At 39.9% G+C, this 15416-nt stretch overlaps 1 protein-coding gene across 1 annotated transcript in view; it reads left to right on the plus strand.

Annotated features, from left to right (window-relative positions):
- Positions 1-15416, plus strand: part of LOC117140288 (elongation factor-like GTPase 1) — a 73508-nt gene that overhangs the window by 29988 nt on the left and 28104 nt on the right. The gene's annotated exons all lie outside the window — the stretch shown is intronic.

Raw genomic sequence — 15416 nt, forward strand, 5'->3', positions numbered from 1 at the left:
CTCTGTGCATGTTGCGCGCTTTTGGCAGTGAATGTTGCCAAACGAAGAGTGCTGATTGCAACATGTTGCTAAGCTAAGCCATTAGGCCGGGCACACGCCTTCCCTAACGTATCTGGCGGATACGTATCTGCGAGATATACGAGCCCATGCACTATTCAATTAGTCATTCCAGACACACGTCGACCAAGCGAGGAATACGGCAGATACACTGCAAAAACAGGCACTCAATAACTGAACTTAGCAAGATGAGAAAATTTCAGTAACTTGAGAACAATAATGGGTAATGGGTAATTATAGATTAAGATAAAGAGAATTTGCACATGGATTAACATTTGTGATAACAAGTGATAACAAGATTTTATAAATTTCTCAAAAACCGAAATAAAATTTAGGTTAAGGCTTATTTTTTTCTGTGTACGGCCTGATTCTTGAGCTGCTTTCGCTTCAATGTCAACTCGGCTCGTTTAGTCTGTCATCGATTTGGACTGGTACTAGCCTAACCAGACGAGCTAACACCTAACACCTCTTGGCCAAAAGCAGCTGAAAATTCTTGGTTTCTCTCTGGTTCAATTTAGCTAAATGCTTTCGCATTAAACATAATTTGTCGCGGCCTTCTTAATTGTAGAATGGGAAATAGAAATATGTATGGTAGCTCCACATTGAACACTCTCTCTCTTCCAGTATCATTTCTGTTTTCGTTTCTCGAGACCTTTCTCCCTCTGGGTGATCTATAGCCCCAATCGTGCTTAGAACATCTAATGAACTCCAGTCGGCTCATCCATTTACATTTCACAATGCTCTCATATTTATTTATACACTAACAAAGAGTGCTTTGGGCATAGCTTAAAACAAAAATATGTATAAAACCTTAACATTCGAGAGCTATAATTACTACAACCTGATCAATAAAGAAATATATTTTAATAAATTCCAAATAAATAATATAATATAGCTTCTTTTCTCGACCTCATTTCCTAGATCGAATTTCTTTATTTCCAAGGCATCTCAATTATGTTTTCCCCCCAATTCCAAAGAGCATCTAATATGCCATTAAACATTCCAGCGAGTCTCCTTTCATTTTCCTAGCCAACTATTTGGCTGCGAACAATTACCCTACCGCCTGGGAACTGCAATAAAACAATAACAAATGAACTAATAAGAAAACGTTGCCAACTGAAGCTCAAGTTCAGCGGGAAGGCTATTTTCTGGAGCTTCCCATTTTTCACGTAGCCGCGCGCAATAAAAGAAACCGAGCGTTAATTAAAAAAATAGCCATAGATCAATGCACCTGATAGATGCGGGAAATGTTTGTTCTGCTCTGTTGTGTTGCGTTGTGTTGCCAGTTGCCAGTTGCTAGTTGCCAGTTGCAAGTTGCTGGTTGCAAGTGGCTGGCTGCTCTGGGCTTTGTGAATGTGTCTTGCCAGCGGCAATGCGGTGTAATTTGTGAGAAAGAGGCTGGGCTCCTTAGCCCTTCTTAGTGACCCCTAATGGAGAGGGCCCACAGGCGTCTCAGAACCCGAAGAAAAAGTGGTGGAGTGGGGATGGTAGAATGATAGAATGTTGACAAGGCTGCAGGCGCTTCCTTCATTAGCATGTAATGACTGGAAAACTGGTCGCCCATTTGCCTTTCGTCTCTGACACACATAAGGCGTTTGTAATCGTTATGGAATGGCTGACTCCTGCTGCAACTGTTGCTGCTGCAGTGAGTGGGTGCTGCTGCTGCTGCTGCTGTTGCGTGGCTGCAACTTTCTTCGTCGCCCATCTTTTGTGCATATGCAGCGGGCAGAGCAGAGAGGCAACAACATCAACGCAATGGCGGCGTCTGCATTCCTAGCTCGCTATAAAATATGCGACCGACGATCATCTAAGTACAACAACAGCAGCAACGAGTGCCGCAGCGGCAACACTGCAGCAGCAGCAACATTGCAGCAGCAACTGATGCAGCAGCGCAGCAACTCTTGAACTTTACTGCGCCAGGAAAATGCTCTTGCCCTTTTTCCATGCCGTCTTCTTCTTATTTTACTCCAGGCAGCAACTGTTTAGCATGATCTGCACTGAAAAAAATGTGGCACTTAGTTTAAGATATTCATCAGTTGGAGGAAGCGGTAAACTTGGTTTATATTTTACTGGGCCAATTTAAAAAATAAATATTTATTAATAAAAAAATGTATATACATTTATAATTACTAATTAAAATTAAAGTAAAGATGTTGCACAAATGTGAACCTAAAAAAGAAAATATATTCTTCAATAGACCTAATAGTAAACCTTTAATTATTTTCGCAACTTTGCTTTAGGCATGCTAATAATTATCTAATAATTTTTTAACCCTTTATGCATATAACTAGGTGCAGTGTGGCTTAAATGAGTGAAAGAGAGAGGAAGACGCAGCACGATGTTGCTGTTGCTGTTGCTGTTGCTGCTGCTGCTGCTGCTCAAGTGCCAATAGCAATCTTCTTTTCTTCCAGCCGCGTTTTCCTCCTGCCGTTGTTGTAGTTTATTTCCCCTTGGCTTGATCTTTTGGACTTTGGCGGTAATTTTTGTGCGCAACTTTTTCCTTTTGCCCAAGACTTTATTGGCTCCGGGTTTTCCTGGTTCCATTTAAGCGATGCCTCTTTTTTCTTTCTATCTGCCAAAGTTTTGTCTTCATTTTTATTTTAATAGCGATCTTGATACCACTGCTGCTGCTGCTGCGACTCCTCCACTCTAGTAGCTGGTTTTTTGCGGTATCTTCTCTTTATCACATAATGATTTCAAATGGCGCGAAATTAATTTGAATTATTACTGTTATTAGCTGTTATTTGTGTAATGGCCAGTGCATGATCGCAGGCCAAAAACTCTTTTGGTGTCGCTGCCACAGTTGCAGATGTTGCAAGTTGCTGCCGTGCATTACGCAAGTTGCAGGTAATTAATTTCACAAGATGAGCTATTTATTAAGAATTTCATGGGTAACTACTTCTGTAGTTAAAAATTCTTTTTTAATGGATATGTTATAATACATAAAGATCGATATTTAAATTTCACTTAAATTTTTCATCTAGTTACATACTCCGAGTGATGTAAATAACATGTATCTCACAGATAGGTGAAAAATACCCGCAGTTGATGAACTAGTCCTGGTGGCATTTTCCGTGCCGTGCAACCTTGGCGGCAATTACCAATTCTTGTTGGCCGCTCAAATGACACGGCTTTGTTGTTCGGCTAGCTTGTTGGCCACATTTAAATTTATTAAAACTGCACCAGCCACTAACGGACATTGTTGGGAATGTGCAACATGTTGCTGCTGCTGCTGCAAGTTGCTGCTGCGTTCAATGACCAAGGTGATCTCTGGTCCCTCGTTGCAGCATCCTGAATGCCGGCGCCTCGGCCATTTTGCAATTTGCCATTTCAGCAATTTTAGCATCTCAGCATTTTACATGCAATTTGATGGCATTCGTCATTTGTTTAATTGTGCCCAAGCTGTGTGCTGCACTTCCTGCCATATCACTTCAGTTCAGTTTAGTTTCAGCTTCATTTCAGTTCGGTTTAGTCGAGCTTAGTTGAGTTTTTTCTTACCGTTTCTAATTGCTGGCCGGCACGAAGCGTTAGCTGCAATCTTCGGACTCGGACACATTTAGTTTCAATTAATCAAGTTGTCGCTGCACGCGTCTATTAGCTGTTTATGACAAGTGTTCCCGGGCGACGGATCGAGGGAATATATATATATATAAATATATATGTATGTGGTAACTTGAAGCCGGCAGATCTGACGCCTCGGGTTGTCCGCCTGTCGCTCATTAGCGGCGCCCCCTCCGCGGATGTGGCTGCTCCTGCTGCAGTTGCTCCACCTCCTCCTTCTTCTCCTCCTTCAGTCCACCAAGTATTTGTTATTAAATATACGTGTGGCAGTTGCCGCTACTGCCTGGCGGGATTGGGAACTGTTCTTCTGCGACTCTTAAGCTCGAGCTTCAAGTTTGATTCGACATTGTCTTACTACCTAATATTCAAGTGGTATTGTATTAGCATTATGTTTATACTTGATATTAATATGCACAATTTAGTTAAATGGATTGTTCCGCTTTACCTACAGAAATCATATGGTGGTATGTAAGTGTATTAGTTATCCATAAGTACGAGACCCATTTTTTACTGGCCTACTTTTAAATCTCCATCAAAATAATATTAAACACTAATTAAAACTTGACAGAACGTATCTTGCTTTACTAGCATAACTCATGTTTTAAGCCAAATTAAATGCAACCAGTTAGGTGAATACATATTAATATTTCATTGCCTTAATTATGAGAGTTCAGTTGCATGCCGTGTAACATTTTGGATTCCGGCTAATTTCTGCTTATAAAGTATGAGTACATAAATACATAAGCGGGTATCTGGTAGTCGCAATACTTAACCATATCACGATTGTTCTTTGTTATTTTTCTTTTTTTTGGTTAGTTTTGCAATGGGCCAGTTCTTTAATGTTCCACTTTGGGTTTATATTCAGGTACCGTTGCATATGTGGAGGAAATGGCTGTAGGCCTTAGACTTTTTTCTATATTTTCCTTGGTTTGGTTAAAGATTGCGCCATTTTTGCGCCCAGCTGTCACAGGTTCGTTGACTCCCAGGGGCGCAGTTGGTGTTGAAACAATCATGTCCAAACCAGTGGCCAGCTCTTGACGTGCCCATTGCATAATCCGCGCCATAAGAGCCACAAAGCTAAGCTCTCTGCACATCCGCAACGAACTCCACATCCAGATCCAGATACAAATCCGGGCAGACAGGCTTTACTGCGGTAATTACTATTGTCTGCTAAATTGATTTCGAAATGCTTAAGTCGGCAATTTTCGGTGGCTCAGGATGTGAAGATGTTTGGACTCAGTGGAGCAGTTGGTGGTGGCCGGCAATTGTGGGTCAAATGCTACAGCGGACGGATGGGTTACGGTGCAGATAGCCATTAAGTGGCTTAAATGATCATCGCCTGGGCTTGGCAACTGTTCTAACTGTTTGTGAGCTAACCAATTCGGTGATTTGTGCCGCAGACAAAGTTCAGTTCCTCAAAATGAAGTAATCTTATTTGATCACTAAGCTAAGGCTAAGCTATATGTTACAGGATTCGATTATTAAGTTTAGATTTTGCGTTTAGACAAGTATATAAACTATTCTATATACAGTTTTTGAGTCATATATATTATTCTTAAAATAATATTCTTAGGACTTCAACGCTTTGTAAATTTCTTTACTTAAGAAGTCATTCTACACCAGAAGCATAATCAATTCAGGTGTATTAATAATGTTTTGCTAAACCAGCGGAACTAAGCTGTGTTCTCAATCTTGGAACATTTTCTGGGTGTGCAAATAGGAGAGATTACACAAAACTTGAAATGCCACCGATTCGGAGTCTGAATTTCCCCCCCGCAGCAATCCAATGCCAACTGGTTCGGCCTCCTCATTTTTATTTCACTTATTTCCCGATTATATGATGCTGACGATTGGGATGCCGGCGTTCTGTTTTAGCTCATGTGAAAGCGGAACTGGACAAACGAGAATCTATCCCTGGATAGATTCCCATATGCGCATACGCACTAGATAAGCCAGATCGGCCTAAACCAGTTGCGGTTATCGCAACCTTATATCTTATATCTGTGCATCCACCAGATACTCAGTAGTAAAAACGACACCCCCCACGAACTAATTACGCTCCATTTCCATTTATCGCGATGCGTTGCCTGCAAATGAATTACGGCGGCCGAAAACAAATTAAAATCGTGGCAAATGTTGCGAGTTTCCCTAATTTGCTACTCGCTCGACTCCTCAATTCACAATCCTCGCCTTTCGCATTAAGTTTTTTAATTTACCGTCTGCCGAGGTAGCAATTTTCATGCCTTTTACCCTGGCCGTTTTCAGTGTTGCCGAGCTTGAAAATGTAGAACTGTGTCCCTAGAAGGTATGTACATCTTGTACCTTAATAAAATAATAAATTGTTAACTAATTCAACCAAAATATCAAATGACGTTCTTCTTAGTCGAAATATGTTTAGAATTTTAAAACATAATTTGTTTGAGAATATTTATTTGTACCCATTTTTGGGGCAAGTACCTTGTACCTAGATTAGTAAACTACCGCCAGCACTGCCAAATTCTTAGTTCTTGCGTGCTAGGCTTTTACTTATTTATCTTCTTTTTTTTGCGCCAGGGTCTCTGCCACTTGTTGCGCCCGTTTGGCAAATGCAATTAAATCTGTGTCGTGTGTGCAACAATTGCACTTGGCAATTGCAACTGTGCCGCATAATTGTGCCAAATGAATTTGTAATTATGTATTTGGTTTGACTCCTGGACATGCCATGCAATCTGAGCCGGTTGCAGTGCCACTTCCCACTTCCCACTTCCAACTTCCACGTCGCCCTGCTGTGTTTTTAATGCCTTTTAGTTTTTGTTATTTTTTTGTCTTTTGAGTGACATCACAGTAGCAGCCACACAACACAAAGTCATTGTCAACAATGTCAGCCAGACCCACAAGTCCGTCCAACCAGACCAACAAGACCGGGCCAAAACAGCACGGAGCAGACCGGCAAGTCTGTTCGGGCCATGACACCACACAAAAAGAAGAAGGCTGACAAAATTTAATTAAAGCGCATGACGAAAAATTCTTTGGAAAAATTGTTTAGACGACATCCGATGAGCCAAGAAGATGCCAGCCACAAATACCCATAATACCCTTACTGATATGGTATTGATAATAAGGCACATAGAATTTTAAAAGATAGGATATGTAGATAAGTATGGTAAAAGTATTTGGTGCAACTTCTCTAAGAATCTGGAATATTTGCAAATCTTTCTCAGTTAATAAAAGAAAAACTATTCTATGTTCTTAAGAATTAACAAGAAATCTCATATTTGATATAATAGTTAAATTCACCTGAATACTAAAGGGCATCTCCAAAAACTATATAAAGATACTGCCGACACCTTCAAAGTTACACATTCCCAACTTTTTGTTCCAGCAAGTCTAAAGTTTCAAAGTCGCCGTAGACTAGATACTGGGGCAGGAAATGCGGGAATGGAAGGGGTGGCATGTGGCACCAAACTGGGTATTTGGCAAAGTTTTCTTGAACTTCACACGGAGCCAATTAAATGGCGACACGTTACGGAACATCATCCTCGTCATTATGATCATCGTCGTAGCCTATTCCCCAGTGGCAATGGCAGATGGTACACAGATGGTAGATGGGCGATGATGGCAGCTATGGGTATTGAAAAATGGGTCAATGGTGGCTTAAATTGTGACTGGATAAGGTTGAAAGCCATGAGGCGTGGGCTTGACATTTGATCGCATCTGCCGATCCACTCGGCTGATTGACTGATGAATCTTTGCGGGCTTTTTGCGGTTTGATTTATGACGATCGCGATGGCAAGTTTCATTCAACTTTCTTTGATTTTCCATTGGGCATTTTGCATGTTGCATGTTGCAGTGTTCAACTTTTCCTTGACTCGCTTCTTGCGGCTGCTGTTTTGGTTTTCATTGCCATGATATTGTTATTGAGATGTACAGCACCCCCATCCCCCTGCTCTTGGAGGCTCTGCCGTCCTGGCAACAATTTGTCTAATGTGCCAATTTGGTCGCCCGCCTCCTAGTCTCGCGATGTGCTCCTCCAACTATTTCCCTGTCTCCCCATCTAGTCGATTCCAATCAGCTGCTAGATATGGTTAGCAGCCAGCAGAGTGAGTGAAAAGTTTCAGTTTTTATTGCTACCCAGGATGGGTGGGAAAAAAGTGGCAATGATGGGCTTGAGAGTTCTTTAGCAAATATGTTTATTAATATACATATAATGTATCTTAAAGTAGTATTATACTTATGAGCATACATTTGTTGTACAATATTTAGTTTTGGCTAAATATTTTTTGTTAGACTGAATACGCGATTCCTTTGAACGCCACAAATGTTAGTATGTATCTTAATCTTTCAATTTATGTATCTTTACTTTTGTGCCAGTAAAAACTACATTACTGGATACCTTCTATTCCAAACTTCCTTCGCATCTCCCCATTTCGATGGCTACATTCCGCGTAGGTAGATCCGATCTTCGCCAAATCGTATCAATGACAAGACAAACCGAAACTGCTAGATCCGAACGCTTAGGAGGCCCTATAATTTCCACACTCATGCCGCCCGCGAAAATCTCGCTGGCCGCTCCACTCGCTCACTTGTCCCATTTATTTATTTTGTACTTTTCTGCCGTTTAAATTTAATTCACGATTCGCGCTGCCATCGAACGGCGACAAAGGAACGGAGAAAATTCCCTCGACGACGGATTGCAATTTTCCATCTATCTATCTGTCTCTATCTGGCTGCCTGGCTGGCTGCCTGGTGGGTTGCTTTTCCTTCTAACAAGCCAACGGACTTTTCTTTTGCTTACTTTCCGATTTAGCCAGCCAAAGTTGGAAAATCTCTGCGCTCGCGTACTTAACCGCAATAATTTTTGCTCATTTGAGTGTCGTGGAAATGAGTTAAAGTCGCGATACTCGGGCTTTGCCACTTGGCATCGTCGCTTCTTCAGCTGCACATGGAAAAATGGTTTTAAATATTCTGGGTTTATTTAAAATATCCTATAAATCCCATCTCCCACTACCTATCCAAATAGGTTGCTTTCGTCACTAGTCTTTTTTACATGGCTTAAAGTTGTTTTAGTTTGATATCAGAAATATCACTCTTTGTATTGCCAAAAGTTTATTGCTTGATTTCTGATGATTTCGGACTCCTTTTCGCTCTGTGTATTTGTTTACTGCCTAATGTAATGTGAGCATTACTTATTTCCATTTTTTGTTTCTTGTACGCCGCCTCCTAATTCATTAATTTCCCACAGAGTCGAGTGGTACGAGTAGCTGCATTTGCAGTAGGCAGCTACAAAGTCAATTTCAAACGTGAAACCGTTGAAAGTTATCACCTTCGCGCGGGAGTTTGTGGGACCGAAATGAACCGCAATAAACTTGGCCAAATTGTCGCTGCTCTCTCTAATCATTGTCAGTCGTAATGAAGTTGTTCTCGGATTTGGTCTCCTTTTTCCGGGTTTATAGTACTGTATTAGCGACTTTACGGACTGCTCAAGGCGGCTATTTACTTGTGTAATATTTTTATGACCCATATTAAATCGTAAATCCTTTTCTTTAGTACTCGGGTTCATGTGACCCTTATTACGCGGGTTTTAGTTTATACTAAATACTATTATGAGGATAATTCAGTTGTTGAGGCTTATGTATTTTGTAGAAAAATGCCATATTTTCAAATTCTAATTTATTCTTTAATTTTTAGTCATCAAGTTTACAATTAAACATAAGTTCCTACACGTTTTATTCATAAGAAATCAATTAAGCAAGTTATAGCACAATCAAAATACTTGATGAGCAAAAGCCTTAAATCCAAACCTAATTAGCTAAGGTATGTAATTTCGCATAATGGATTTGTGTACTTCATTTAGGATTTAACAAATAAGCTGTAGCTTTTGTGCTTAGCTTATTGGCTTACGGCTTTTATTGAAAACATAAACTTTTGGCTATCTAAACTCTGAGTTGGAAGCCAACAAGCATGGGTTGGCCCAAATATTTTGAATATAACGTGTTAAGTAAGTTGCACCACTGATCATTGGACTCCCGAAACCCCGGAAAGTATCGAAAAGGTGTCAAACGCCGTGACCCAGTGAGAAGTTGAACTTAACTGGCCAACAGACTGGACAACTCTTGGTCTTTTGTGTGCGGTGTTGACGCATTTGCATTTCTTTTAGCCTTGTCGGTTCTCTTTTTCGTAACTGTCTACTAAAACCACTAGAACTTATGAGTGGAGAAGTTACACATTGTATTTACGTGTATCGTTTGACCTCGACTTAGACTGGTTTATATGCAAATTAATTAATACAATTTCCAATCTCTAGTGTCATATTTGAACTTTCGTTATGCGTTGCATTCTCGACGATCGTACAAACAATGGTTTCTAAAATGGCTTTATAAAGACGATTTTACCAACTCTCTAAGCCCAATGAAAGTGATTTTCCTGACCCAGTTTGCAGGGAGAAATAAAGAAAATATAATAAAAAAAAAACAATCTTTGGTGAAGAGCTATGAAATTGGCCAGGTAAAAATGTTTCGCATGTTTATCATATTTCTTGATTTTCCCACTTTTCCCTCTCCGGGTTTCTGTCCCTGTCAGTTTTCTATTTTCCAAGTTGAACGCATATTTTCCGTGGTTTTTCTCCAACGTCCCACGCTCTTAATTAACCACTAGCCTTTCCTACTCCAAGTCAGTTTGCGTATGGTTCAAGCTCGACTTCAATTGGTAGCTATCTTTTCTCTCTTTCTGCACCTTTCACCCCTCTCTGTCGCACTGTGAGCGTCCGTTTCTTGTGGCTGTTTGCTTTGTCCTTTCTGGTTTTCAATTTTAATTTGTAAATGTGCCAAAGGAAGCTGTCCAGATGTTTTGATTTAATTTTCTCGTACATTTCCGAGGAAAAGTCCATTTAAATGGTTAAAACCAAGAAAAGGATGGCAGCTACAACATCGCTGTCTCTATTTGTCGACAGAAATGTGTTTTATGGTGAAAGGTTGTTGCTGGAATTACCATAATACCCAGATTGTTTCTCATATTCATCACGGATTTATTAATGAAGATTAATCGGTTATCTGTGGATTATTTCTAAACGACTTAGTGTGGTATTTATAAAAGGGAATTGATTTTGATTCAATAAAAGGCTGATTTTTGTATAAATAATTATTCAAATATTAGTAGGGTAAAACAATAGGCAATTATCTGAGCAATTTGGCACATTGTTTAATTCTTAATATTTATATATTAATGAAATATTAGTGTTGATTACTTAACATGTTTGGTTTTCTTTGGTCTATGCTAAAGTAAGTTAGCAATTTGTTAATTTGGCTAACGACTTTTGTTGACTAATCGAACGGGCTTAATAACTTTTAATCTGTAAAAACCCTACTTACTTACTTATTCCGCAAGTTCAAGCACCCTATTTAAATCGCATTTCAAAGTTAATTTACCCTGAAATGCAGATCCTATCGCGGTAATTCCATTATGTTGCAACTGTCGCCGAATGAAAACAGATCTGGCATTCACCATCTGACTTATCTGCCATCTACCATGAAATCCGCCCATCAAGAGACCACACAGCTCCGCAGTAAAACAAAGGATTGACAACATGCCATGGATCTTAATGATTTTTATGAGTTCATTAAAAATGTATTTTGAAAATTATTATATTTATGAGGGAAGCGCCAGAGCGGGCGCAATTGTTATTGCACATTTGCATTAAATTATTGAAACATTTTCGCGCACTCGCTGGCTGACATTGTTCTTTTTTTTTTTTCTTTGTGTTGCAAGCGGCTTTATTAAGTGCAATTGCAAGGCAAAGTCACCTGAATGCACTCGACACAACTCTGTGCACTGAGAACAATGATTGGACACCATTATTTTAAAAATAATAATGATATTGGATAATTATTCTTGACTGCTTAGTTGTAGTGTGAGATATTATACTATCATATTATTTGATCATGTTCAAGAATGTTTTCTTTCTGGAGACCTCAGCTTAGAGAAGTATGAGTTGTTGGGTTTTAACTTTTATTAAAAGGTGTTAGAATAATAGTAGTTTATTAAATTATTATAATTTATTATTTTAGTTGTAGTTGTAGTATGAGATATACAGAGGTGGTCAAAAGTATTTACACAACGAGCTTTTTTTTCAATTGTCAACTAATTGAAAAAAAAGCTCGTTGTGTAAATACTTTTGACCACCTCTGTAATTTGATCATGTTCAAGAATATTGGCTTTTTAGGAAAGTACGAGTTGTTGGGTTTTAACTCAAATTAAAAGGTGTTAGAATAATAGTAATTTATTAACTTAATATAATATATTATTTTATTGTTTATTATTATTTTATTTTATTTTTTTATATTATTGAATTTTTTAAGAATTAAGTATTTTCATTCTTGGATACCAGCTCACACATTTCCATTACTTATATATGAGCATGCCTTAACTTCTGGCCTGTGATTCTCCCACACCCGGGTCATATTTTTTCTCACTGTGTAGACCCTTCCTCACATGCCAGTCAGTCGTCAGTCAGCGATGGTATGACAGACCTCGGCAGCAACAACAGAAACAACGAGCCACCGCAACACCCGCAAGTTGGAAGCGTTGGCAACTTTGGCAGCCGTTAAAACTGCTGATGATGTCTGCGGCTTTGTTGCCATATCCACACCTACTGCCAAGGAGGGGGTGGGGGTCCAAAGGGGCTTCTGGGCCGGCGGCTGCTGCCAACGCGTATTCATCATCATTTCTGTCATCCAGCCATGGGATGGGATCACATGGGATGGCATGGTATGGGATGGCATGGCATGGTGATGGAGATGGTGATGGGGAAAAACCTTTGCTCGCATGATGCGCTTGAATTTTCTCTTGCACCTAAATTATATTTTTCCTTTTTTCCAACGGTGCTCTTTCTATTTTTCTTCTTCTCTGCCAGCCGCCGCTGTCAATGGATATTTTTTCCATTAATTTGATTTTCCTCCAGTGATTTTTTCCCACTCGTTCTTAAATTTGCCTTTTGAAAAGGAAAGTAAACGTCAAACTTGCATATTTATCTTCTTGAAGTTTTTTTTTTGCAAAGGTTTTTTGAAGTTGGCTATAAACTAGCTGAAGTTGAAGCTAAGTTACATGCAACATATTACAAAATAATATTTAATAAAGTTGGCTAACTTATATATGTGTTTTAAGTTTCAATTTATTTTCTCCGACCCTATTTTTACTGTAAGTTTGGACCCATTTGGTTGATTATATTGCTTAACCTTTATCTAAAAAAAAATGGAAAGTTTCCATTTAATTACAAAGAAGCTTATTGGCTTATCTCCCAGCGGTTTTTGGCAAACATTTTCGCAAACACTCATTTTGTTTATTTAATTAGAAGAATAGAGAAGAGCTAGTGGGTGAAGATACCTCGGGGTTCGTATCATTAATTACTCAGCAGGCCACTTGGACACGATCGTCGGGTAGTCAAGTAGTTGGCCAAGTGGCTCCGCTTGGCCAAAACTGCAGCTCAGCGGGATTCTGGCACTCGGGTTCGCATTTTGGTCGCGCATGGGGGACTTTCTTTCCGAAATTGCCAATTGAGCGGAATCAAGGCAAATACTTCAAGACTCTCCGCATCTCATTTGAATCTGCTTTTTGCGGCTTTCCCATGGATCGTTTGTCTTTTTTTTTGGCCACCTTTTTTCCGAGCTTTTTCGGCAAGGGTTTGGGTCGATGGGCGGCGGTGGGGGAAGAAAAACAATCAACGCGCCTTGGCAACGAATTCGCATGACCAAAAGAAATAGTTGGAAAAAGGTAAATAGATGTTGGGAGAAAAAGAGTTATTTTAATCTAGCTTTCAACTGGGAGATACCCTTTTATTGTCAACAACTAACTATTTATCTGATAGAAAGGGTCTAAACCCATTATTGATTATGCACATTTTAAAGGGTTTGTTTATTTCTGAACGCTTTAAACATCAATTGGTTACAAAAGACAACTAAACCGATAAACACTTTTTGCACTTGCAGGGTATTTCTGGCCAAAGTTTATTTGCCTTTTTTTCGAGCTCACTTTGTTGTGTACTGTTGGCCAAGTAAATACTTAAATATAGCACACACTTAAATCGCTGTTGATATTGTGTAGCGAAAGTGAAATTTAGTTTGCCTTTACCTACCTGGAAGTGCCAAAAAAAGGCAAAAAGCACGAGCGGCCTGAAGAAAAAACCCAACTTAAATGCGAGATTCGCTTACGGAAGTTCCAAATTTGAAGAGATTTCTTTCAGTTTTTACCAACGATTTTGCGATAATTTTTTTGTGGCTTGCAATTCTCGGAGCTGTTTGCTTAGTCTAATGAAAGTTAATTACAACATCAAAGCGTTGTCGCTGCCACTGATCTCCGGTGATCTGGGGGTCTCCTCCTCCTCCTCCTCCTCCGGAACCAACTCCTCTACGCCGGCGCACAAAATTCCGATTAGGTGCGGCCTAAAAGGCGGAGGAGAAATGGCCGAAACAAAAATTGTGCGATGCCAGCCAGAGTCTAAGTAGAGAAAGTACATGTAAAAGTATCTGAAAGATGCGAATCTGCTGCCGCTTTTAAAGCAGTGGGGTCAAAATCGCTGCCCACTTTTACCACTCGCTTTTGGGCCAAAAAGGCGCGCTGCTGACCCCGCCCACACACGGCAGAATGTGTGTGTGTGTGTGTTTGTGTGGTTGTAAATATTACAACATGACTGCCTATTTTTTTCTTTCTTTCCTTCTTCTTTTGAGTTAGAGATGTTAACTCGAGAGCTGCTCGTCATTTGCATACTTAACACCTTTCGGGAAAATGCGCCAAGATGCACGGAGTGGAGGCACTTGAGTCATCTTGGCTTGGCTTTTGTGCAATTAGAAAATCATCATCAAGCTGCAGTCGTGTGTTACTTTCAATTTCAATGCCTCTGGCTTCGCCTTTACCCATTGTAATGCATGATTTGTATCTTGAATCTTTGTATCTTTCGGCTTTCGTTTTGCGGCCGCACCTCACCTGCAACGCCAGCATCGCCAGCACTTCCATCTCCACATCTTCAAAACCATTTCCATTTCCATCTCCATTTGAATCGGCGATGACTTGGCATTGCACTTTGGCTATTACAATTATTGTTATTGTTACTGTTATTGCTTTATTGTTGCAGTTTATGGCATTGTCTGGATTCGCCATTAGGAAACGCAACTTTTTGCATATCACAGATTTTGCTCGCGTGGCTGCCAAAAAATAAATCGATAAACTTTCACCCCGCTGCTCCCATTAAAATGCCATTAAGATCTGTGGAAATTTGTCCAGCCGAAAAATCCACAGCGAAACGGATATCAATAAGCAATTGTATCGCTAATTGCATTGATTAATGTCTTATCGCATTTGAATTATCTCACAGCGCCAAAAGCAAGCAGAAGAAATAGAAATGGAAAACTGAAATCCACAAATTTCACTTTCTAAGCAACAGGTGAAATCTTCACCTCACTGCTTCCTGTACGGGTGAAGTAAAAAACAAAACAAAAAACGGTGCGGTAAATGTATATATTAAGAATAATTATATTTGAGTGATCTCATCGCTACTTTTTCCACTCATTTCTCGTTTCTCCCAGGCCAAATTGATAAGAGCCAGAATCCCCAACCCATTCATGGCCTAATGTTGCTCAATTAAATTCATTGAGCTGCATAAGCACCTTCCACCAACAACGCATAATTATGCAAATGTTGGCCATTTAAAGGGCCAACTCCCCCTTTTTCCCCGCATCCTCTGCCATTTGGGGGGCGCCTTCCTCTTGGGCGAGATTGCATGTCGGTTTGGGCCAACAAATCGCGTCTAATTAGTGACCCGCAAATGAAGA

Source organism: Drosophila mauritiana, chromosome 3L (genome assembly GCF_004382145.1).
Source record: "Drosophila mauritiana strain mau12 chromosome 3L, ASM438214v1, whole genome shotgun sequence".
NCBI classification, from domain to species: Eukaryota; Metazoa; Arthropoda; class Insecta; order Diptera; family Drosophilidae; genus Drosophila; species Drosophila mauritiana.